At 46.3% G+C, this 25,830-nt stretch overlaps 1 pseudogene; it reads left to right on the top strand.

Moving 5' to 3' along the window:
• Positions 1–836: 836 nt before the first annotated feature.
• LOC139235469 (Ig heavy chain C region, secreted form-like) lies at positions 837–25,830 on the top strand (annotated as a pseudogene).

The raw sequence follows: 25,830 nt of genomic DNA, 5'->3' as shown, positions 1-25,830 counted from the left end.
TCTGCTGGAGATGAAGCATTTATTCCTGTGATATTCTGTAAGATACCACTATGTCCTGATACACCGTGTTCCTGTTACCCGTGTCTGTTACACATTCGGTCGCTATTAAAGTTAGCGGCAAGGATTTGGATGTCAAGGTTTGCTGATCACATTATCGATTCTGATTCACCAGCTTCTCTCATAAAACGCTGGTCTGAAGCGGGCGGCCCCCACTTTCTTATGTGTCTTCGTCAACTCACTCCTTAATCATCAGACAAGCAGACTTATTTTACAGCTAAATTTACAAACGGCTGTCTTAGAGTCACAGACTCAGGGGCACTTAGTGAAATGCAGTGAGAGACAATTGTATAATGTGAGGAGTATGATCTCATCTCCAGAACAAACGTGTAGCTTCAGCCAAGTACACTGTAAATAGAATCACATTACCCATCTACCGCACTCGGTTACATAGAGTGATATCAATTCAGATTATAGGGGATACTTTATTGGTACAGTTGCATGGATAGATAGCGGGAGATGTAAAAGCACAAACTGGCCGTGTCATTAGATCCTGATAATGTAATTCAATCTCAAAGATTTACATCCCCTGTGAAAGAGTGAGGAATAAAGGGATTTAATTTACAGTCCAGATGTGAGTCCATTCTGTTGGTGATGTGGAAGGAGTGACGTGGATCCAGAAACCGCTTCTATCAGGGAATCAATGGGTGGCGCCTTTAACCTCGCCCCCATCTCCCAGGTATTTAGCTGCCGGCCACTGGGAGCGCAATACAACAGTCTGGGAGTGGGTTTGCTCAGTGAGTTCTTGCTGGAACCAGTCACCACACATTGCCAGGAGGATGAGGTCGGCGATTGCTTTCGTTCTGTTGCTGGCTTTACTTTCCCGTGAGTAGTTTTTATTGTCCAATTCTCTCATTGTTACTGTCTCAGTGCGAGTCTCTCTCTGAAATTTTACAGAGTCAGGAATCATTTCCCGAGGATTGATCCTCGGGATATTTTGATTATTTTTACAGGTGTCCAGTCGGATGTGGTGTTGACTCAGCCCGAGGCAAAGACCAGGATTTCCTGAGTCTCCCTGAGACTGACCTATAAACCAGCGGGTTCGATTTTGGCGGCTATGGCATGAACTGGGTCCGCCAGGTTCCCGGTCAGGGGCTGGAGTGGCTGGTTTACTACTACACTCCATCGAGCAAGAATAACGTCCCAGGGATTGACAGCCGATTTACTGCATCCAAAGACACATCAAGCAACATCTTCACGTTGGACATAAAGAACAAGAGGAGCGAAGACACCGCCATCTATTACTGTGCAAGGAAGGACTACGGGAGTGGGTCACGGTGCAATACAGAGTGAGCTCTCCATACAAATACCCCAGACAGGGAGTTTGCTAAAACCTGCGACCATTACCACGCCAGGAGCGTCGAAGGAACTGAGGCTTAAATAAAAATAATTAGAAATAAGTTATATATATATATATATATATTTAAATGTATAACAGTTTTCTTCTTTATTACTATTGATTGCCATGTTGAACATGCACAGATGCTTGAGAAGTATTCCAATCATTTTTGTAAATATAATGAACGCTACAAAATGAAATATCTCGCTGATTCACTCTTACGACAGTCAGAATCGGGTTTTTAGAGCTGGGTGGAATTTAATCTCTGTATTTTACAGTTAACAGTCCGCCTGAGTATTTGACACAACGTGTCTCACTGTGTTACGCAATGGGCTACTGGGGACAAGGGACCATGGTGACGGTGACTGCAGGTAAGGAGCATTCACTGATTCAGTAACACTTGTATTTGTGTCTTTATTTTATATTTCTGTTTATTTTAATAATTATTTCGTTCACTGAAACTTGGGTTCGGTGGATTTTGTTTTGAGATTTTTTGCAATTATAAATGTGATTCTGCTGCAAAGTGATTATAGAATTCAACTGTTTCTCCACAGAAAATGTTGTTGATGTGATTTGGTATTTATTTGCTGCCGAGACTGTGTGTCTAGGTTACTTTAAATACTTTATGATTATTACACTGTTTGACGTTTCTGCAATGTTTAATCTTGGTGACCTCTGATTGCTGCAGTTTTTCTGGTCGAATGCAAACATTGTGTTTGAATGTGTTTAAAAGAACATTGTAGGCACAAAACAGAAAGCTTAGCGATCAGTAAATAACCTAAAGGACTTTTAAGTTTTTTCATGAAAATTACATTGTCATTTACTGACCGAATGTTCCCAAATGATCAGATTCAATACGTGAGCTGTAATTAAGAACTGAAAAATTAACATATTTCCAGCTGGAACACATTTAAATTAACATTATTATAACGCAGTAATATCACCAATTATTATTGAAATACGCTATAATATCAAAATTAACGTATTTAACATAATCCGTCGAATCACAATTCTCTGTCAGTATTTTATATTTCTGTTGAATTCAATCATTAGATATCTCAGTGTGAGGCGGGTTCGGTGATTGTGTAATGAGATTTTTTTGCAATGATACATTTGATTCTGCTGAAAGTGTTTATAGAATTACGGATCTGCTCCATGAAAGGTTCTGTCGAGGGATTCCGCCCCTCAGCGATGTGATTTTGTGTTGATCTGCTGAGGAGAGTTCGTGCCTGTGTTACTCAGAATACCTAGAATTAGTGAAGCTGTTTGGCGTTTCTACAATGTTTAATATCGGTGACAGCGGGCAGCAGCAGGTTTCTGATCGAATCCAAACAAGATATGTATTTTGAAACTGTTTTTAAACAGTAGGTAGGCAAAGAACAGGACGGGTTTAGACATCAGAAGTCATTGAAAGGTATTTTAACAGCACAATTATTGAAGTGATAATTATATATTCAACTATTAATCTATTTTGACGATGCTGGTATATTAATATGTGAAATGTAACTAGTTGCCATCTACATAATTAACTTATTCAGGTTGTAGTTGAATTAAATTACTATTAACCAACCGATTATAATGCAATAATATCACCGAATGTTATTAAAATATGCTATTAGTCCAATGTTCATTTACTGAATATTATTCGTCTTCAAAAATCCTGCTCTACACTGGGCACCATTAAGGGAAGCAGAAACTTTTAGAGGCTGGATACAGTTATTAATTATGCCTGCAATTATTTCATTAACAACATACTGATTCCACCGCTGTGTTCAGTTTGAGTCGGGAGTTCAATTACTTGCTACCTCCTCTTTACACAGATGAATGACTGAGTGCAATTAATTATAACTTAAAGCCGTGTTGCAAATTGCATTTTGTCAATTTAATCTATCTGCCGGGGTATGACATTCTCACTGTGTAGCCGAAATTTGTTATTGAATCAATATTGTGTGTTGTTTGATAGAATTATCACTAAGTTAACCTTGAACACTTTGCAAGAACAAAAGCTGAGAGACAGGCATCGCTGGCAGTCAAAGAATTGTTCATGTAATTATATTGAAATTCAAGGCAGATTCCGAATGCGTATGGCTGGAGACAGCAAGTAATCCATTGAAATTCAAGCAGATTAATTTACTTACAAAAGGTTCATCTTACTTTGTATTTGAAACAAAATCCTATCTCCCAAAACGCTGCTGTATGCGGAATAGAAGGTAGACAAAGCACAAACCATATCTGAGAGCTATGTTTAATTTTTATTAATATTAAATTGATGTACAAAGTCTCTCCTCCATTTGCACATTCAGTTTCAGTGCTCCAGATGGTCTGAATGAATTGTTATCCTCTAGTTTTACACTGGCCATTCTGGAAACTATTTTCAAGAAGTAGCAGAATATATTTAATCATTAACTTACGGGCATTTTGTGAATAACTGGAGTGTTCAGCCAGGAACTCATTGAATGGCGGTGCAGGCGCGAAGGGCCGAATGGCCTACTCCTGCAGCTATTTTCTATGTTTCTATGAACTTTAAAAGATTGTCTGTGTTATTAAGTAGTGAAGGCTCTGCTACTGACTGCAAACTGCAAGGATGGATTTTAATTAATAAAACCATTTTTGGGGTTTAAGATTGAGGAGAATATTTCAGCTCGAGATTCCAGCATTAGTAAACAAGCGGTTTACAGCCCATCGGAGTTGTGACCCTGGCTGGACAGAGAACTATTTAAATTAGTCCACACCCAAATCCATAATGTGAAATGCTCTCTGCAAATAGACGCAGTTTATGCTATATTAGAAACATGCAGAGTTTAAAAAGGTGTCGGTCGAGAACGGGACAATAGTAGAACTGCGTGATTATTGTCAATTATTCAAATTTGATTCCATTTAAGTAAAAATAAGGTATATTTCAGAGTAGTCATGTATTAATATGCTGCTTAATATTTTAATATTGATTAATTGTTGTGGTAAGTTAAGTAAACCATAATATATCACAAGTTATCAGGCATAAAAGGTTTTAAAATGTTTAATAATTACTTCTATTTGTATGGCTGAAATTCAAGCACGTTAATTTAATTTCAAAAGTTCCAGGTAGGTATGCTTCTGAGGAGGAAGGGCCAGACTGGCACTCAGATTATTTTCAATATTCAGCTAACATGAACATTAAATTAGAATGTAACATCAGTGCTAATTCATTAAAACATAAGCGAGCACTTACAATTGTGTTGCATACTGGTCAGTATTACAATTATTGCAAAATTTCAAGCGTTGGAGATAATGTTTAATTCATTCATAAATTAATTTAGAAAACAATGCATTGATAACTCGGCTGTGCTGAGTTCGACAATGTGTCGCTGCAGATTTTAGTGAATTAATTTCCTGTTTTGCCGCGATGATTTTACAGGTTATATTTACTGATGAAAACATATAAAATCAGTGGGTGATTAGGTATCGCTGTATATGTCTCCTGGATTGTGACATTCTTACTCTGTCACCGAGTCCCGTGTGACGGGCAGCAAATTCCCGTGGAATGTGAATTATTTCCAGCTACTTGCTTTCAGGGAAGTAAATGTTTACACGGTTTACAAGATAGTTGACAGAGATGGGGAAATGGCTGGATGTTGAAGAGTCTCTCAAATTCATATCAGATTAATTTCAAAGAATCTGCAGCGTTGAGGTGGTTGGAAATTGACAAGAAAAAAACTAGAAATCTAACATCTTCATTGAAATTAACAGATTGAACTGGTCTCTCTCTGCCTAGAGCACCCTTGTTGCACCGTTTGTGTCTGTTCTGTTTCTGTGCGCCTGCTCACTGTGTGAGCATCAGGAGTCCTCCTGACGGGTTGTAAACCTTCTGGGTTGTGATCCTGTATTGCGGGGAGTGTCATTTAATTCAGTTATTTAAGAAATTGGTATCTGTGAGAAACGTGAAAGATTGACTTTAAGGTTGAGGATTCGCCGTAGAAATGAGATCAGTAACCCAGATTGTGACAGTCAGAAGGAGCAGTTCCGAAACACCACGAGGAGACAGTCGAAGAAGCTTTAATCAGTTTCTAACCCGGTTGTACCTGCCCTGACAGTGTTTGATATGACTGCTTTACTCTGCAACTAACCCGTGCGTTATCTTACCTGGCAGTGCATGATGGGACATTGCAGAGATAGCTTTAATCAGTATTTAACCTTTTCTTTACAAGGACGTGGAACTTAATTGGGTCCTTCAATATAGAATGTCTTCTATTTAATCAGAGCTTTGGAGGGGTGGTGCGCTTTAATGGGACAGTGCATTGGAAGATTTTCATTGTACTCGTAATAATTGTGCTTAATTAATCGGTAAATTTGATAACGCATTTTATGGGGAGAAATTTCGTAGCACATCTCTGCAGTACTTGAGCTGGGAATGTTTGACGGGATAGTATAGATAACATATTACTCTGTGTGCAACACTTGCTATACCTGTCCTGACCCACACGGCAGCATAGCGGGAGCTTTGCTCTCTTATCCGTGCTGTGTCTGACCTGAGAGTGCTTGGTCAGTAATGTTCAAGGCACCGTTATCTGCGTCTAACAGATAGCAGATAAACTGCTCGTGCCAGATATATACAATAATTCGGCCCATTGCACAGATTAAATAGCGCACATTCTTTGATGTTTATATTCTTTCTGAAAAAATGCCCAATTTTTTATGAGTTATTAATGTTTGAACATTTTGAGCATCAGATTACTAAAGAACATGATTGGCCTGATCCTCAGCTCACTTTCAGAACAAACAGTTTCAGGAAGTGAATAACGCTCCAGAAAGCAGCGCCTGTTCTGATCTGATGGGAGGTTACAAGTTATTTCCACAATTAAAATAGAGAATATCGAGACTCCCACTTCAAATAACCATCATGGGGACCTCATGTTTAGAAAAATTATGTTGTCCAATTCTTCCTGTGAAGGTTAAAGGCAGCGACAAACTGTGAGGAGATGCAGCTATTGGCCTGGGTCACAACACAAGGCACACAGTCACTGAGCTGCAATTCTGTGAAACATTTAAAGAGAGAGAGTCAACCTGCAATAAGTCATCATTCGCAATGAATTTAAGCTTTTCTAACAGCATGCGATTGACTAATTTGCGTCAGATTTATAAGATCCCTTTATTTTAAATATCCTCTTTCATTATAACGAACAATAAAAATAGATCTGGTAGAGGTGTCCAAAATATGAAGTGTTTCCTTCCATGAAATCTAGAAGAACTATTCCCACTGACTTGTGTAGACTCATAGCATCACACATAATTGGAAGAGGCCATTCAGGCATCGTGCCTGTGCCGGCTCTGAAAGAGCTGTCCAATTTAGTCCAACTCCCCAGAGTTTACATTGTAAACGTGCAAATGAGTCCTCCTGACGTACAGGAGATACTGGCTGGAGCATTCCTGAAATTAGCAAACCTCTGTGTGAATAAAATCACCTGAATTTCACCTTCTGATCTTTTCACAATTATTTTAAAACTGCGACATTTGGTTACCCACCTACTTTCCAGCGGAACATTTTCTCCCGACTTAGTATACTTAACCTGACATAATGTTGAATATCTCTCTTAGGTCTCCTCTTAACCTCTGCTCTAAGGAGAATATTCCAGCTTCTCCAATCTCTCCGCATAACTGAAGACCCCATCCCTGGCATCATCCAGGTAAAAGCCTCCCCTCTACACTCCCCAAGGGCTTGACATCCTTCCTACATTGTGGTGACAAAATTGTAAGCAATAGTCCAGCTGAGGCCTAACACGTGATCTGTAAGTTTAGCATAACCGCCTTGTTTTTGTATTCAATGCCCCATTTACAAAGTCAAGTATCCCATACGCATTCCTAACAGCCTTACCAGTTTGCCCTGCCCTCTTCAAAGATTTGTGAATATGTACATCCAGATCTCTCTATTCGTGCATCCGCTCAAAACAATACTATTTAGATTATACTGCCTCTCCAACTTCCACCCAATGTGCATCGCTTCTCAATGATTCGCATTGAATTGCAATTGCCATGTCCAAGCCTATTTCACTGGTCCATCTGTCTCCTCATGGAGTCTGCTGCTATCATGCTCACTATTGGCTACGTTTCCAGGTTTTGCATCATTTTTGAACTTCGAAATTGTATTCCCTGTAACCAAGTCGATGTCATTGTTATATAACAAGAACAACAATAGGAATTGAAACGGGCCATTTAAGGAGTAACTTCAAATTAACCGGATTTTGGAATGGTATTTTATTCGGATTATTAATTGAGTTGCAGGAAGCAGGCTACTCAAGAGACATGCATATAATAGGATGGAATAGAGCTCAGATCACAGTGCGCTGAAGGACATCGCTCTCCCTCAAATGCTGAGAAAATAAGGAAGAAATTCGACTCAATCGCGGTTCATTTACAACTTGCATCTTAGAAACTAGACTATGGAAACGCTACCTGTTGAATTATGTGGTAGGCAAGTTTGCAGGGTTTTTGCGAACGTCCTAAGCCGGAATTCCGCTGTTACTTTGAAGTGCAGTCACTGTTGTTTTGTACGGATACACCGCAGGCAACGTGCACAGAGCAAATTTTCCCAAACTGCAATTAAATAAAGGACAAGAAATGGTGCTGATTGAGAAATAAATGCAGGCCGAAATAACAGGAAAAACGTCTCTGTTCTGCTATTGTATGATCCAATGAAGGCTTCTTTATTGACGAGTTGTGTAAAGGTTCTTGTTGTGTAATGTGATAGAGCTCGGTGATAGAGAGGTGCGTTCCTGACCAGCGCATTAACAGGTGCTTACGATAGAACTGACAGAAGCTCAAATGCCCGTGTAGCCTTTGATGGAGAAATGGTGGAATTAGTTTATTCTGCAGTCAAATTTCGATTTGTTTATTTCTTTTATAAGCACGGATTACAGAGTCTAACTTGTTCAATGGGCCATTCCTTCCCAGTAACACCGTCTCCCCCCACCCTCTGCGCCCTGCTCTCCTCCTGTGAACAACCCAGCACCGATGGCTCCATCACGTAGGGCTGTTTGGTGATGGACTACTCCCCTGACATCATCAGCATTTTCTGGAAGGAAGATAAAGAGCCGATCACCACTGGATTGAAGACCTACCCGTCATTGCTCAAAAAGATTTGAACCTGCACCCTGAGCAGCCAGTTAACCATCACCGAGTCCGAGGTGGGGAGCAGCACAATCTGCTGCGAGGTTCGACGTGGTGTGTCGGTGTGGAACATCACAATGTCAGGTTAATGATGTGGGATACAGGGCAATCTGTGATAAGGTGAGAAGTTATGTTGAACTTGTATAGAAACTTGGTTAGACAACACTTAGAGTACTGTGCATAGTTCTGGTCTCCATATAATACTTAGAATACTGTGCACAGTTCTAGTTTCCTTATCACATTTAGAATATTGTTTACAATTCTGGTTTCCATCTCATACTTAGAATACTGTGTAAAGTTCTGGTCTCCATATCGTACTTAGAATAGTATGCACAGCTCTGGTCTCCATATCACACTTAGAATACTGTGCATGGTTCTGATCCCCATATCGCACTTAGAATATTATGCACAGTTCTGGTCTGCATATTACACTGAGTATACTGTGCACAATTTTGCTCTCTGCAAATGCCAGGTTAGTGTGAATCTGACAGCAAAGAACTTGTTAAAATATAAGGACACTTTGCATTTCTTAATCATTTATTTTGCAAGCAATGTCAATAAAATGCCTTCTCGTGAACGTCGTGAACGGATCATTGTTCCTCCAATTGTTCTCCTCTTGCCATGTTCCACTGAACAAATCATCAGCAGCAGATATGCAAGCGCCATGTGTTCAATCATCGAATTAAGGCCAAAGTCACTGACCATGAATTGGCTGAAGAGTGGACAACTCCTGGATTCGGGCTTCATCACCTCTCCCGCCTTTGAGATGAACGGAAACGTTTTGACGGCCAGTCGGCTGACACTCCCCGCCAGGGAATGGTTCACCGGCTCGGTCTACACCTGCCAGGTCACTCATGAAGGGGGCACACAAAGCCGTAACTTCAGCAGATCTCAGGGTAAGAGGCACAATCCAGGGAGGTTCCAGACCATTCTGAGCGCTGATCTCAGTCAGGACTTTGATTGAAATTAGTAGAAAGCAGAGGAATATTCCTAATTCCCAATCATGCAGTTTGTGTATTCTTGCGATACAATTTTGACTTTATACAGCGCCTTCAGCGACCACAGACTGAACCAAAGCGCTTGCCAGGCAATGAATTAAGTTGTGAAATGTGGTCACAGTTGTAATGTACAAAGTGCGGCAGTCACCTAGTGCACAGCAAGCTCCCACAAACAGCAGTGTGATAACGACCATTTTTTTTGTTTAGTGTTATTTCTTGAGGGATTAATATTCACAGGCCACCAGGGAGAACTCCTCTGCTTTTCATTGAAATAATTCCAGGGGAACTTTTACCTCCACCTGAGAGGCTAGATGGATTCTTGGTTTAACACATGATCCGAAATACGGCACCTCCGACAATGCACCACGCCACCAGCACTGCACTGAGAGACTCTGCTTACATATTGTGATCAAATATCTGGAGTGGGACTTCAACCCACGATCTTCTGGTTCAGGATTCCTCATTGCTCAGGATTTATTAACCTCGCCAAAGAAGTTTTCCCCTTGCTCTGGTGTCAGGCAGTGAGTGACGTGTCCTTAGTCTAAGGTATATCCTGAGTTGGCTGATCATATACGCAACGGCAATAGGAGTCTGGAATCCTTTACTGCTAACTGTCCAGGAACCCACTGCAAGAATGGGCATCTACCCTATTCAGAGTACTGAGTCCAATTCTAGGCTCTGCACCTGAGAAAGGATATACGTGGAGGTGCTAAACTGCATGTTTACCCGAATTATACCGGGGCTAATAATGTAAAATGATCAGGTGGCGAGTATGGAACGTTAAGAGATGATCCAATTGACGTGTTTAAGTTGATAAATGGAATTGATCGAGTTGATATAGAAACATTGATTTAGTTTGATGGGAGAGTCCAGAACAAGTAGCAGAACCTTAACATTAGAGTTAGGCCGTGCACAGGTGATGTCAGAAAGGAATTTCTCAAATGAAGAATAGTGCAAGTCGGGATTTCCCTCTCCAAAAGCTGCTGACACTTGCTTTCTATTGAAAAGTTGAAAACTGAGATTGATAGATTTTTGTTCGGCAAGGTTATCATGGGTTACATAGCCAAGGCGTGAAGATGGTGTTGAGTGTTGATCAGCCATGATCTAACTGGATGGCGGGACAGGATGGATGGGCTGAATGGCCTTCTCCTATTCCTATGTTGATATTAATGCCCTGAGGTCATAGTGCTTTCTGAATCTCTCTCACCAGACATGATAAATGTTCAGTAATTACAGATATTAACAAACTACCTCACATCATTACAAATGATGCCCCACCACAAAAGATTCCTTGCAACTCCATTCTCCGGACCTTGCACTTCTCCTCTGATGGGATCTGACTGGTTCCTGCACATTTTCATCGCAACAAAAATAGCAGCAAAAGACTAGAAACTTAACTTTGTTTCCTGTTGTCCCATAAATCCTGCAATTAATTTGACACTGGTTTTGAACCAGTATAATGCTGGTGTCGACCTCTTGAACTTGGGGATATTTGGGCATCAGCTATTATACGCAGTGGAGATACGTTTGGGTGCAAGAATCTAGAGACGGGCGTAAAGGAGCAAGGGATTGCAGGGAGAGCGCCATTCAGTGCCTATCACAATTGTGTCCCAATGTATTCCCATTTTAGGCCAGGTATTTGCTTCACAGCCCATTACAGGTGGCTCTGGCTCAAATACACAGGAAATATTACAGACCTCCCAGAATCGTTGCCAATTCATTGCCCTTCCATAACGAAAGTGTTCAAGCAATAGCGAGAGGTTGATATCTCAAAAGTGAGTTATTCCCCTTGAAAGAGTTAAGGCTAATTATTGGTGTCCTGATTCTGAAGATGCGGCTTTTCCTGACTTTCATTCCTGTTTCGCAGTGGATGTCCCATGCAGCGATTAAAAATCACTCTTCGCCCACCGTCACTGGAACAGGTTTTACTGGAGGCCACGGTGACCTTAATGTACGTCGTGTCTGACGTTCCTTACGGGCTCACCGTGACCTGGACCCGAAAAAACGAGACTTTGAAATCAGAGATTGCCGTCCAACCCGGAGAGGATCCCAACAGTGTGATCAGCAACTTAAACATCTCGACACAAGACTGGCTGAGTGGGGATAGGTTCTACTGCGTGGTGAGCCATCAGGATATGTCGACTCCTCTCAGAGATTCCATCCACAAGGAAAAGGGTGAGCGGGGAAATTGTTGCAATAATTGAGAGACTGCGACAATTTCGATGCGTGTGCAAGGGCCAATTGATTATATAAAGTGTTTAATGGCTACTCTGATCATTCAGGTTGGTAAATCCACCAACTCAGCACTCTGGGACCTGACATTATGTATTTTAGGGGAAACTGGATAAGTCCATGAGCGAGAAAGAAATATAAGGGTATATTATTAGGTTTAGATGAAGTGGGCTCGGAGGAGGCTTGTGTGGATCATAAACACCGGCATAGACCAGTTAGCCAAATCTCATCGTTCTGTGCATTAAATTCTTTGTCATTTTCCAGTCCAATGCTTCAAGATTTCAGAGTGAAAGATTACGTTCCCTCGGATAAGGGATGGAAAACCAGAGAGGCAACAGAGGGGAAAAGGAAAAGCGTAAAAAATTAAACGCAGTGTCCATTTCTCTCACATCTAACCACCGGAAATTGGCTGAATTTAAATGAGGAAGGCGAGTTGTGGGCGTTGGTCTCACAGGCCACCAGTGAAAACGGGAGGATTGGAAGCCGAGTGAGGAGGTCGCGGATCGCGGGGGGTGGGTTAGGCAGGGACCCTGGATTCAGGAGGTAGGTGTAAGGGCAATTACCACCTGGGAGCAGCAATCTCCACCTTGCTGTAACTGCTGAGATTTACAAAGTGTGTCCAACCGGACCAGCGACTGTTAAACACCAAATGGTGGTTAAAATAGAGGATTCAAGTCTCATTTAAATATATTACTGAAATATAATATTACAACCGGAAGTGAGCGAGTTGAGGTAGGGATTCTAATTTTTACCAATTTAACAACCACCACGCCCAAAACCCGCCCGCTGTATTGGGTTGAATTTCCCCCATTGTCTCTGGAACTAACCAGTTCATTGGCCTTTGTTGTAACTGTTCTACAGCGAAAGATCCGCGGGAACCGGCCGTGTCTGTCCTCCTGCCCTCAGCAGAAGAAGTCTCTGCTCAGAGGTTGGTCAGCCTCACCTGCTTAGTGAGAGGTTCTCCCCCCGATAGATCTTCATCAAATGGACCGTCAATGACAAGCCCGTGGATTCCGGCAACTCCATGAACACCGAGGTGATGGCGGAGAACGGCAGCAGCTCCTTCTTGATGTACAGCCTGCTATCCATTGCAGCCGAGGAGTGGGCCAGCGGCGCCTCTCACTCCTGTGTGGTGGGACATGAAGCGATCCCATTGATAATCACCAACAGAACCGTCAATAAATCCAGTGGTAAAGCATTTCCCTTGTTCTGATGGACACCTTCATAAGAACATAAGAACATAAGAATTAGTAACAGAAGTAGGGCATCTTGCATCTCGAGCCTGCTCCGCCATTCAACAAGATCATGGCTGATCTGGCCGTGGACTCAGCTCCACTTACCCGCCCGCTCCCCATAACCCTTAATTCCCTTATTGGTTAAAAATCTATCTTTCTGTGAATTGAATACATTCAATGAGCTATCCTCAATTCCTCCCCTTTGCAGTAAATTCCACTCTGTGGGAGAAGAAATTCCTTCTCAACTGAGTTTTAAATTGGCTCCCCCGTATTTTGAGGCTGGGCCCCCTAGTTCTAGTCTCCCCCGACCAGTGGAAACAACCTCTCTGCCTCTATTTTGTCTATGCCTTTCATTGTTTTAAATGTTTCTATCGATCACCCCTCATCCTTCTGAATTTCAACGAGTAAAGACCCAGTCTACTCAGTCCAGCATCATAAGGTAACCCTCTCATCTCCTGAATCAGCCTCGTGAATCCTCTCTGTACCCCCTCCAAAGCTAGTATATCCTTCCTTAAGTAAGGTGACCAAAACTGCACGCAGTACTCCAGGTGCGGCCTCACCAATAACCTATACAGTTGCAGAAGGACCTCCCTGCTTTTGTACTCCATCTCTCTGGCAATGAAGGTCAACATTCCATTCGCCTTCCTGATTACCTGTTGCACCTGCAAACTAACATTAATTGCCGGTGCTTTTAGTGTCCCCCTCCCCTTTTATAGGGAGCACTTGGAAAAAAATATGTTTCTGTGCCCAAAAAACCCCCCCAAAAAATACCACAAAAAAATAAAAGGGCCTGTAAATGTGTGGTGTTTCCCCCAGATCGGGGGGGAGGTTACGGTTTAATGTTTTTTGTTTACTCCCAAAAAGAGTTTCATGCACAAGGACCAATGGTGGAGCTTTGGAGGCGTGGCCTATGCACTTGGAGCCTGGCTGCTGTGAGAGAAGGAACTCCCTGCTTTAGCTCCCGTCTGGAAGGCCTGGAGTGAGCCCTGAGACCAGCCCAGGAACTGGAGGAAGGAAGGGGCTTCATTACCATTCATCTAGAGTGAGAGGAGGAGAGCAGAAGACTGCAACACCTTCATTATTTCAACAAAGATTTGGAGAGAGGGGGGAAAAAGAACAACAACTTGCCAATGTGGAAGGAGGGAAAGACTTCTTCAGCCAAAGGTGGGTGTGTTTTGGTGCATTCACCAAAAAGACTTTGTTGCATCGGTGGGGGGAGGAAAGATGACCAATCGAGGGCCAGAACATCGCGGGGGGTGTGTGTGTGTGTGGAAGTGTATGTTGGGGTCTTGACTACAGCTAGGCCCACACACCACTGAAGCACCCCTCCCCCATTGCCTAGCCTGGGATAGCTGGAGCTACCAGGCTGAAGAAACTAAATCACCCTAATTAACATCGTTGGGAGTGTGTACATGTGTGGCTCCAGCTGCTCCAGGTGAAGACATCTTCTGCCCCACCCGAAGTCAACCCCAAAGACTGTTTTGTTTGCCATCTGGGGAGTGCACCCACCCATTACTGTGAGGGGACATCTGCCCTTGCAGCCTCCCTCTTTCCCACAACCCCTCACTCTATCTCTCTCTCTGTCTCTCCCCTCTCTCTCTGAGAGCCCATCCTCCCAATTGGAAAAAAAAAAGACAAGAACAATTTAGACAACTGAGCAGAGGGAGCAAGGCCCCTCCCCAAATGCCAACTAGGGGAGAGGAGTGCCTCTTTCAGAGCTCCCGCTGTTAAATATTTAAACGAGGCCACTTAAGACAATTAAGGCATGTGACTTTGGGGTGGGTGTAGCCCTGAAAGGGACCCCGTGATGGCGACCACATCCACGCCGGTGGCAGGGCCAGCTAGGACTTATGCGCAGGTGGCATCCACATCCACGGCAGCTCCTGCGCCTCCTGCTGCCCTGCCACCATTCAGACTGATAACTAAAAAACACGGGGTCAAGAGCTACACTAAACCCGCAATGAGCATTGAGGAGTGCGTGCGGGCGATGGCTGGGGTAGTCGGCCCCTCGGCCATTGTCGAAGTCTCCAAGATGTCTGGGAAGGCCGTGTTCTTCCTGGGGTCAGAGCGGGCGATGTCCCTGGCCATTGAAAAGGGGCTCATGGTGGGCGGGGTGTTCCTGCCGGTGGACCCTCTCGAGGCCACCGCGCAGAGGGTCATCATTTCAAACGTCCCGCCCTTTGATCCCGCTGAGCTCCTCCTCCCTCTTCTACACCAACTGGGGGAGGTAAGGTCGGGGATCAACCCCATACCGCTCGGCCTCAGGGAGAACAGCCTGCGCCATGTGTTCTCCTTCCGCCGCCAGCTCTTTGTCCGGCTGGCGCGGGAGGAGACGACGGAGGGCAATTTCAATGTGGTGCACGATTGGACTGCCTACCACGTCTTCTGGACGTCGAACGGCTTGCGGTGCCATGCCTGCAGTGATGTGGGGCACGTTCGCAAGAACTGCCCCGCCTCCAAAGCCGCCAAACCACCGAGGGTGGCCAAGGCTGGCGCCGCCGCCACCCCTCCCCCTAGTAGCGTCCACGTGCCGGGAGCCGTAGGTGCGCGGGCATCGTCGGAGGCCATTGTTTTCACGGCCTCCGGCGGTGGGGGGGGGGGACAGCGTCCGACCGGAAAGAAGGCACGGAAGAAGGCGAAACATCTAGAGGCGGGACCCCTCAGTGCGCCAGACAATCTGTTTACCGCGCTCGGGCCAACCCCGTCACCGGCGAGCGCGGGGTGCCCTGAGCCCGTGCCTGAGCCCTTGACCAGTATCACAGAGGCGCTCGGGCGCGGGCAAGAAAAGAAAAAGGGGGGGGTGGAGCGGGAGGCCTCGGCAGACATGGAGGTCTCCCTGCCTCCACGCCCTCCCAGGAACAAAAGGAGGCGCCGCTCCAATGAGGCGGAGGGGGAACAACATCCCTCCGCGGAGGAGTCGGTGCCCGCCGCGTGTCCCGCGTCCCCCACCAGCGCCCCCAAATTGCGCTGCAGGCGTGAGGAATCTGTCCCCGGGGAGGGTGAGGCAGTCGAGGCTGCCCGGCCTCTGCCTCCCGGGGATGGTGTGAATGATCTGCCTGACGAGGGGGGCGTGGGGCCAGCGGTGGAATGCGTAGCCGCCGGGTCGAGCGTCCCCGGGACTGAGGCAGGCGGGCCGAACAGGCCCAACCTGAGCCCGCCCAGCTATTAATTATCTGCCCCCTAGAGTCGCTCGGCCCGGAAGAAACTGAAAATGGATTCATTTTAACGATTCTGTACACGCTGGGCCGGGGGGTGGCGGCGGGGAGGGGGAAGAACAACAACCTTCGCCACCTACTTTGGAGCTGGGGTACTTGGAGGACCTGGAACATTACTTTGACCAAGTCTCTCCGTGTTCCGCGGTTCCTGGGGCGGAGGAGGAAACCCTTCCGCTGTTGCTTCCCGACCCAGTACCAATTTTAAAAGAGCTCAGTGGGGACTCCTCTGCCGACGATCCTGGGGTGGGATTGGGGCAGAGCCAGGGCCAGATGGAGCGGCCGGGCCGTTTGCCATACCTCGTGCGGTCGACGAGCCGGCTGCTAGCGGCGACCTCCCGGAGGAGGACGGGGACTCGGTGGAGGACGCAGGTGAAGATCTCGAGTCCATCGCCAGTGAGGCGGTAGATCTCCTCGTGACCGCCGCTGAATCCCCCCTCATTCCCGTCGAGGAACTCCGGGACTTTTTGGTCCAGCGCCAGGGTCGCCGCAACCGAACCCATCTGGCCCGGGAAAGATGGTCTGAGCCGGGGCTGCTCATGGCTTCCGTCCGCGCCGCCGCTAAAACCATGGCCATGGGCGGGCCCTTATCAAAGGCGCAAGGCCTTGAGCGGCGCCGGCTCAAAAGGTTCCTCACTGGGCTGCTGAAGGAGTGGAGGTCAACAAACGACTCCACTCCCACCCCCCACAATAGGTTATGAAGATAACCATAGCCAGCCTCAACATCAACGGCAGCAGAGAGGCACGACGTAGATTTAACAATTTTTCGCTCCTGCAGGAGGGGAAATATGCAGCGTGCTTCCTGCAAGAAACCCACACCGTTCCGGGAGACGAAGCCACGTGGCTCCTGGAATGGCAAGGAGAGGTCCGCATGAGCCACCTCACTGCCACTTCTAGTGGGGTGGCCATCTTGCTGGCCACGCATTTTCAGCCGGAGATCTTGGGGGTCGAGGAGCCCGTGCCAGGCCGCTTGCTGCACGGAACGGTTCGCCTGGGGGCGTGCCGCTCCACCTCGTGAACGTGTACGACCCTCAACCCGGCCCGCAGCAAACGCGCTTCTTCGAAGAGGTGTCCGCTCTTCTTGGCTCCGTCGACGTCGGCGACTGCATTGTCCTCGGGGGGGATTTTAACTGCACCCTCGAGGCCAGGGACCCCTCCGGTGCCCCGCAGAGCATGACGGCGATGGAGAAGTTGTGGGACCTGGTCGGGTCCTTCGACTTGGTGGACGTCTGGCGAAATCTCCACCCAGACTCCAGCGCCTTTACTTGGGTGAGGCCTGGAGTTGGATGGTCCACAGTCGACCGCCTTTAACTGTCTCGGGCGTACGTTTCCTGCGTCCCGGCGGCCTCCATGCGGCAGGTACCCTGTTTAGACCACCACCTGCTGCGGGCAGAGCTCGCTTCGCTCCGCGCGAGGACGGGGTCCGCGTACTGGCATTTTAACAACCAGCTGCTGGAGGACGTGCGGTTCCAGGACTCGTTCCGTCGTTTCTGGGCCGACTGGAGAAGGAAGCAGGGGGGCGTCCCCTCCTTGAGGCTATGGTGGGACGTGGGCAAGGCTCACGTCCGCGTCTTCTATCAAGAGTACGCGAGGGGGTCGACCAAGAGGCGGGCGGCCAGGGTCGGGCATCTAGAAAAGGAGGTGCTCGACCTGGAGCAAGTCGTCGGGGACCCGGCCCTGCGGACGGTGTACGAAGCGAAGAAGGCCACGCTGAAGGACCTGCAGCTCGTAGGGTCCCGAGACGTGTTCGTGAGGTCACGGATCCAGTTCCTGCGGGATCTGGACCGCTGCTCCGCCTTTCTTCTACTCGCTGGAAAAAAGACAGAGTGTCCGTAAGCAGCTCTTGACGCTGCTGGCCGACGACGGCTCTCTCGTCTCGGATCCGGAGGACGTCAACAACAGGGCCATTGAATATTACGGGGCCCTGTTCTCTCTGGAGCCGTCCAGCGAAGAAGTGCATAGAGTTTTGTGGGAGGACCTGCCGAAGGTCAGCCCGGAGGGCGCCGAAAATCTGGAAGCTCCGCTAATCCTGGCGGAGCTGACCGGCGCCCTCGACCGGCTCTCGAGGGGAATATCCCCGGGTCTGGACGGGCTGACCGTGAAGTTCCACAGGGCGTTCTGGGAAGTCCTGGGGGGTGACTACGCGCGGGTCCTGTGGGAACGTCTGGTGACCGGGGAGATGCCCCTCTGTTGGCGCAGGGCAGTCATTGTCCTGCTGCATAAGAAGGGCGATCTCCGCCTCCTTAATATCTGGCGCCCAGTATCCCTCCTCAGCACGGACTACAAAATCATCGCCAGGGCGATGTCTGCTCGCCTTGGTGCCGTGCTGGACCACATGATCCAACCCGACCAGTCCTACACGGTCCCGGGCCGGACAATCCACGATAACATCCATCTGGTCCGGGACCTCATCCATTATTCCCCAGGAGGCTGGTCTGCCGGTCGCCTTCCTATCCCTCGACCAAGAGAAGGCGTTCGACAGGGTGGATGACGACTATCTGCTTGGAACTCTGCGCGCTTTCGGGTTTGGGATGCATTTCGTCGCCTGGATCCGACTTTTATACGCCGCCGCAGAGTGTCTGATTAATGTTAACGGGTCCTTGATGGCGCCCCTTCGCTTTGGGAGAGGGGTGCGCCAGGGATGCCCCATGTCCGGCCATTTATATGCCGTCTGCGTGCAGCCTTTCCTGCGCCTCCTGCGGACGAGGTTGACGGGACTGGCTCTGCAAGGGCCGGGCGTGGAGGTCGTCCTCTCGGCTTACGCCGATGACGTGCTCCTCACGGTAGAGGATCCCGCTGACCTGCGGAGGATGTGTGAGTTCCAGGAGATTTACTCAGCCGCATCCTCCGCCAGAATCAACTGGGAGAAATGTTCCGGACTCCTGGTGGGTCAGTGGCGGGTGGACTCCCTGCCGGAGGAGCTCACGCCTTTTGCCTGGAGCACGACCCATCTCCTCAATCTGGGAGTCTACCTTAGCCCCGACGAGGAAGTGTGGGTGGCGAACTGGCAAGAGCTGGAGGCCAAGGTCGCCGCTCGCCTAGGGCGCTGGACAGGACTGCTCCGAGTGCTGTCCTGCAGGGGTCGAGCGCTAGTCATAAACCAGCTTGTGGCCGCCATGTTGTGGTACCGGCTGGTCACTTTGACCCCTCCACCTGAGTTTGTCGCCAAGATACAGAAGAAGCTGGTGGACTTCTTCTGGAACAACAGGAAGCACTGGGTCTCTGCCGCGGTCTTGAGTCTCCCGCTTGGGGAGGGCGGTCAGTTGTTGGTGTGCGTCAGCGCCCAGCTCGCGACTTTCCATCTTCAGACCCTGCAGAGATACCTTTACGTTGACCCCCCTCCCAGGTGGTGTGCTCTGGCGACGTCTTTCTTCCGCCAGCAGCACGGCCCCAACTACGACACGCAGCTCCTGTTTGTGAGTGTGGGGGGCGTCAGGACCGCCCTCCGGGAGCTGCCTGTCTTTTACAAGGAACTCATCAGGGTCTGGAACAAAGTCTCCACCAAGCGGAGCTCTCCACCGGCTGGAATGGCGGCCGTCCTGCAGGAGCCGCTGCTCGGGAATCCGTACCTCCACGACCGAGGTTTTAGGTGGCGATCGGATGAGAGTGCTTTGGCTGGTGAGGTGACCAGGGTCAGGGACCTGCTCGATGGCGGAGGAGCGGGTTGGATGGCGCCAGACACGCTGGCGCGGCGCCTAAATTCCGCCAACGTCCGCCGCGCGGCTGATGCCATCGAGTCGATAAAAACAGCTCTGGGCCCCGACTCCATTAGGTGCATCGAGGAGGCTCAAGCACGCGGGGAGATCCCATCCGAACTGACCCCCGTCCGGACGGAATTCCTCATCGGCGCCAAACCCCGGAACCTCCCTCGGGGGCCGACGCCTCACAACTTGAGCCGCCTCGTGGAAATCCCCTCCGTGCCTTTCAGTTCTGCGCGGAGGGGTTTCCTGTACGGGCTGCTCCTGCACACTCTCAACTTTGCCATCCTTGCCTGCCATCTGGACACGCCATGGCATACCATCTTGCCGTCCAGAGGAGGCGGGGGTCCCCGATGGAGGGCACTCTACGCAGGGGTCCTCCCACTATTTGCCGGGGACTTGGCCTGGAGGGTGATGCACGGAGCAGTGCCGTGCAATAAATTTTTAAGCCGGTTCACGGGCTCCCAGGCCGCCTGCAATTTCTGCGGTCTGGAAGAGTCCGTGTTCCATGTTTTTATTGAGTGCACGAGGTTGCTGCCCCTGTTTTGTTATTTAAAGGAGCTGCTCCTGAAATTCTGGCTGCACTTCAGTCCCACACTCCTGATCTTCGGGCACCCTGTGCGGAAGGGAGCGGGTAGGTCCGAGGGCCTCCTCGTAGGACTGCTCCTGGGCACGGCCAAGGGGGCCCTCAGCCGGTCCAGGCAGCAGGCGATCGAGGGGGTCGTTCAGCCAGACTGCCTGCCTCTCTTCCGCGCATACATCCGGTCAAGGGTGTCCCTGGAGGTGGAGCATGCGGTGTCCACCGGTACGCTCGTGGCCTTCCGCAAGAGGTGGGCACCGGAGGGACTGGAGTGCATCATCATGCCCGGCAACCAAATTTTAACTTGATTTCATATTTTTAAGTTAATTTGTTTTAATTGCCGGTGCTTTTAGTGTCCCCCTCCCCTTTTATAGGGGGCACTTGGAGAAAAAATATATTTTTGTGCCAAAAATAAACCTTGTAAATGTTGGTGTTTCCCCCAGATCGGGGGGCACGGGTTAATGTTTTTTGTTTGCTCCTAAAAGAGTTTCATGCACAAGGACTCCCAGGTCCCTCTGCATCGCAGCATGTTATAATTTCTCCCCATTCAAATAATGTTCCCTTTTGCTGTTTTTTTTCCCTCAAGGTGGATGACCTCACACTTTCCGACATTGTATTCCATCTGCCAAATCTTAGCACATTCTCTAACCAATCTAAATTTCTTTGCAGCCTCTTTGTGTCCTCTGCACAACCCGTTTTCCCACTAATCTTTGTGTCATCTTCAAATTTTGTTACACTATACTCTGTCTCCTCTTCCAGGTCATCTATATATATTGTAAACAGTTGTAGTCCCAGCCCCGATCCCTGTGGCACACCACTAACCACCGATTTCCAACCCAAAAAGGACCCATTTATCGCGACTCTCTGCTTTCTGTTAGCCAGCCAATTCTCTATCCATGCTAATACTTTTCCTCTGACTCCACGTGCCTTTATCTTCTGCAGTAACCTTTTGTGTGGCACCTAATCGAATGCCTTTTGAAAATCTGAATACAGCACATCCATCGGTACACCTGTATCCACCATGCTCGTTATATCCTCAAAGAATTCCAGTAAATTAGTTAAACATGATTTCCCCTTCATGAATCCATGCTGCGTCTGCTTGATTGCACTATTCCAATCTAGATATCCCGCTCTTCCTTCCTTAATGATAGTTTCAAACATTTTCCCCACTACAGATGTTAAACTAACCGGCCTATCGTTATCTGCCTTTTGTCTGCCCTCTTTTTTAAACAGAGGTGTTACATTAGCTGCTTTCCAATCAGCTGGTACCTCCCCAGAGTCCAGAGTGTTTTGGTGGATTTTAACGAATGCATCTGCTATAACTTCCTCCATCTCTTTATCCCTGCGATGCATTTCATCAGGACCGGGGGACTTTTCTACCTTGAGTCCCATTAGCCTGTCCAGCACTACCCCCCTAGTGATAGTGATTGTCTCAAGGTCCTCCCTTCCCACATTCCTTTGACCAGCAATTTCTGGCATGGTTTTTGTGTCTTCCACTGTGAAGACCGAAGCAAAATAATTGTTTAAGCTCTCAGCAATTTCTACATTTCCCATTATTAAATCCCCTTTCTCATCTTCTAAGGGACCAACATTTACTTTAGTCACTCTTTTCCGTTTTACATATCGGTAAAAGCTTTTACTATCCGTTTTCATGTTTTGCGCAAGTTTACCTTTGTAATCTATCTTTCCTTCCTTTATTGCTTTCTTAGTCATTCTTGTCAATGAGAATGTCTCGATTGCATTTCAGTTCTTATATAAAAAACAATGAAGGGCTTTTCTTCCATCGTGAGTTAAACACACAGCCACTCAATTAATTATGTTTCCTATTTTGGCCAATGTGAGGGCTGTTTATCTGAAGTAGGGTGTTTGCGGATCTCGGTCCCAAGGCTTGTACAGCCAGCGCTACCAGCTCAGATACAGCATGAGTTAGAAACTGCGTGGAGTTCTCTCATTACAGGATTCCTGAAGGTAACTTCAGCTGAGAGGGAGTAAAGGGTAATTTTAACTCACTGTACCTCTCACACGCACCAGCGGGAGGAGAAAGGGAAACGTATAATTCATGTAACCCCCACTGCCACTCCCGCAGGGAGATGGGAAGTGAACCACTCTCTTTTTAATGCACTAAGTTGCCATCGTACATTCTAACCCATGATCTAAAAATTTTAAATTTGCCATATGAGTATTATATTCTGAAATAACTATTTATTCCACATAATATTTTTAAATAGACTTGGGGGTGCAACAGTCCCTGTTAATTGTAAACTAACATGTTGAATTCTAATGGGCCATGTCTAAACTGGTGACTGAATCCTCTCCGAGTTTCTCACAGTTGTGTCCCTGATGTTGCTGAAGCCCATCGGTTGAATTGTTGCATTCGTTCGGCTGATATCACATTGCGCCTTACACAGAACACATTTACACAGAGCGGAGGAGAATACATGTGAAAGTGAGTTTGTGTGTGTTCACATGTAAGTGTTTTGATGATTTTGTATATGTTTGTGTTTTTGTGTAAGTGCACAATTACACATGAACGCACAAAGACTTACATATGAAGACATACTAACAACCTTAAACATAATATTATACATAACTAGAATATAATGAAAACCATCATTGTCAAATCCAGTTATTGGTACTCTCTGAAACTTTGAACAAAACAATAATACACGTCAATCGAAACGTACACTAACACAACGGAAACTTATACGCACTTACACAAGCATAGACACACATATCAATCCAGACACACACTTACACAAAACACACTTACACACATTTACAAACATATCAACACATACATCAATCTACACACACATTTACACAAAGCACACACACACTTACACACACATAAACACACACATTATTCCACGCACACACACTTACACAAAACACATTTATACACACTTACACACACATAAACACACACATCTACCCACACACACACTTGCAAAAACACACTTACACACACATCAATCCACACACACACTTACACAAAACACAGAAACAGACTTACACACAGGTAAATACACACGTCAATCCACACACAGACTTGCACAAAACACACACACACTCGTAAACAAATGCATAAAATCAAATACAGATTTACACAAAACACACACACACAAACACTCACCAAACATGAACAACATTGAGACATAACCATACACTTATTGGAAAACACATACCTCAACACACTTACACAAGCATGGACATGCCTATAAATCCAAACACAAACTAACACAAAACACACACACACACACACTTACATGTGAACACAATGTTACACGAAAACTCACACACACTTACACCTCAACATAAACAAACATTTCGACATAACCACACATATACATTTACAAACATGAACAAAGCAAAATTTTAAAATTGAGTCATTATTATTTTATCCATTTTTGTAACTGCTGATAAAGCTTCATTTACAAATAGAAGGATCAAGGCCGAAATTATTAATCAATAACATAAAGGTATACATTGCGTACCAGTTCTTGTCATATTTTTGTAAAGCCAAGCTCAGTAATTAATTCTGTGTGACCATGGTCTGTATAATTGTTCTCAGAGAAGTGATTCCTGCCACAGAGAGGGAGGGAGATAGAGATAACATAGAAAGTCAAAGGCAGTAGATAATATGATCTACTGTAAGGCTACAACAGCTGTAAATTTTCACAGCTTTTGAATGGGAGAAAAATGGTATAAAGTAACAGCTCTTCTACTCAGAAGGCAGTGCGAATCAAGCGAACAGGAGATAAGGAGTCGGCACCACGGTCAGCTCGAGAGGACGCTATCGAGAATTAGGCTGTGACTATAATTTGTTAAGTATTACTTTTGTAACAGAATGTAATTTACTTGATAAAACACTGTTTTTACTCACTATACCTGTATTAAAAGTATTTGGTATGATGTGAACAAGAGTCTCCCAGTTTGAATTAAGTATATACCCTGGAAATAGCTGAATTGCTATAGTTAGCAAAGCGGCAAAAAGCGGCTCATTGGTTAAAAACTACATCTGGCGACCACGAAGGAACAAAACAAAGAGATATTGAACAAAATGCAATATACTCAATAATCAAGTTAATTGGGAACTCTTGTAATTTTTTCTGTCTATTTGGAAACAAGTTCTTGTGTGTCACCAGCAGATGCAAGGCAGATCAAATCTTGTGTAAGGTTGATTTACGTCAACTGCTAGTGACTGTTATCTTCATTAAGGAAGCTTACATAAAAATATTTAATTTTCAGATGCCGGAGGAGTGTCTCTTGGAAGAGTATCAGAAAAAGTTTGAAAAAATATGTGACAAAACGCAAGTGCAGACACTGTTGCTAGATTGCCTAGGGAAGAATCCGAATGTATCCCTTAAGGATACGGTCACTTTTATTGATGAACAGATTAAAGCTAAGAAATGGAAGCTGGGTAAGGCGATGAGTCTAGTCACCTGTGCAGCTTCGTACTTCGCAGGACGTCAATCAAAGGTCAAGAAAGAATTAGGGGATAAAATATCAGAACTGGAAAAAAAAATTCGGCTAAGAATGAAGAATTGCAGAAAATAGATTCAGACATTAAACAGAAAATTGTGAATTTGCAGAGTCAATTTGCCTCAGCTACTGCAGTAATGCAACAGCAGAGTATCAATGCAATTCACGTAGGGGCTGCAATGTAAACAATTAGGAAATCTTGAGATTTAAAAAGAAGATCTAAGCAGAGAGAATAAACGTCTCACCAAACAATTAGAGGACACATGGGGAACAATGATGGAGGCTTTGCATCGATCCCTTCAAGGGATAAATTATAAGGTTGCAAATAGGAGCTCAGAATTATGATGAAGGTCTTGAACTTATAATTGCTACGTAGGTAACACTTGCTTATGTAGGTACAGCGCAAATGTATAACGCATTGAACTGAATCCGTAATCTCTGTAATACTTAAACAGCCGGTCAGCAGTTTTTTTACGTCCCTGAGGAAGAGATAAATAAGCAAGTACAGCCACTCTAACCGTCGGATAGACTGGGGTAGAGGGAAAAATGGAACAAAACAATGATGAGAGATGGACTGTTGCATTTACCACTCAGAGACCGTCGGATAAGAGTCGACAAATCAATGTAACTCCGCTGATATCAATAGACCTATCGATGATTTTGCAGGAGGATAGCTCCTCTCCAAAACCTGTATAAGTTATGCTTGAAAACTCTTATATTTCGGAGGTTCCACGACTGAACCTTCCCTTGTAATTGCTCGTAATAAAAGCGAGTTGATCCTGGGATTTCGTGTGTTCACTTCCGTGGTCGTTATACAGTGGGAGAAAGGTGAGGTGTCGATGAACTATATCAGTTAG

The sequence above is a fragment of the Pristiophorus japonicus genome, chromosome 23, assembly GCF_044704955.1.
Source record: "Pristiophorus japonicus isolate sPriJap1 chromosome 23, sPriJap1.hap1, whole genome shotgun sequence".
Taxonomy (NCBI): domain Eukaryota; kingdom Metazoa; phylum Chordata; class Chondrichthyes; family Pristiophoridae; genus Pristiophorus; species Pristiophorus japonicus.
This window is presented reverse-complemented; position numbering and strand designations above follow the sequence as displayed.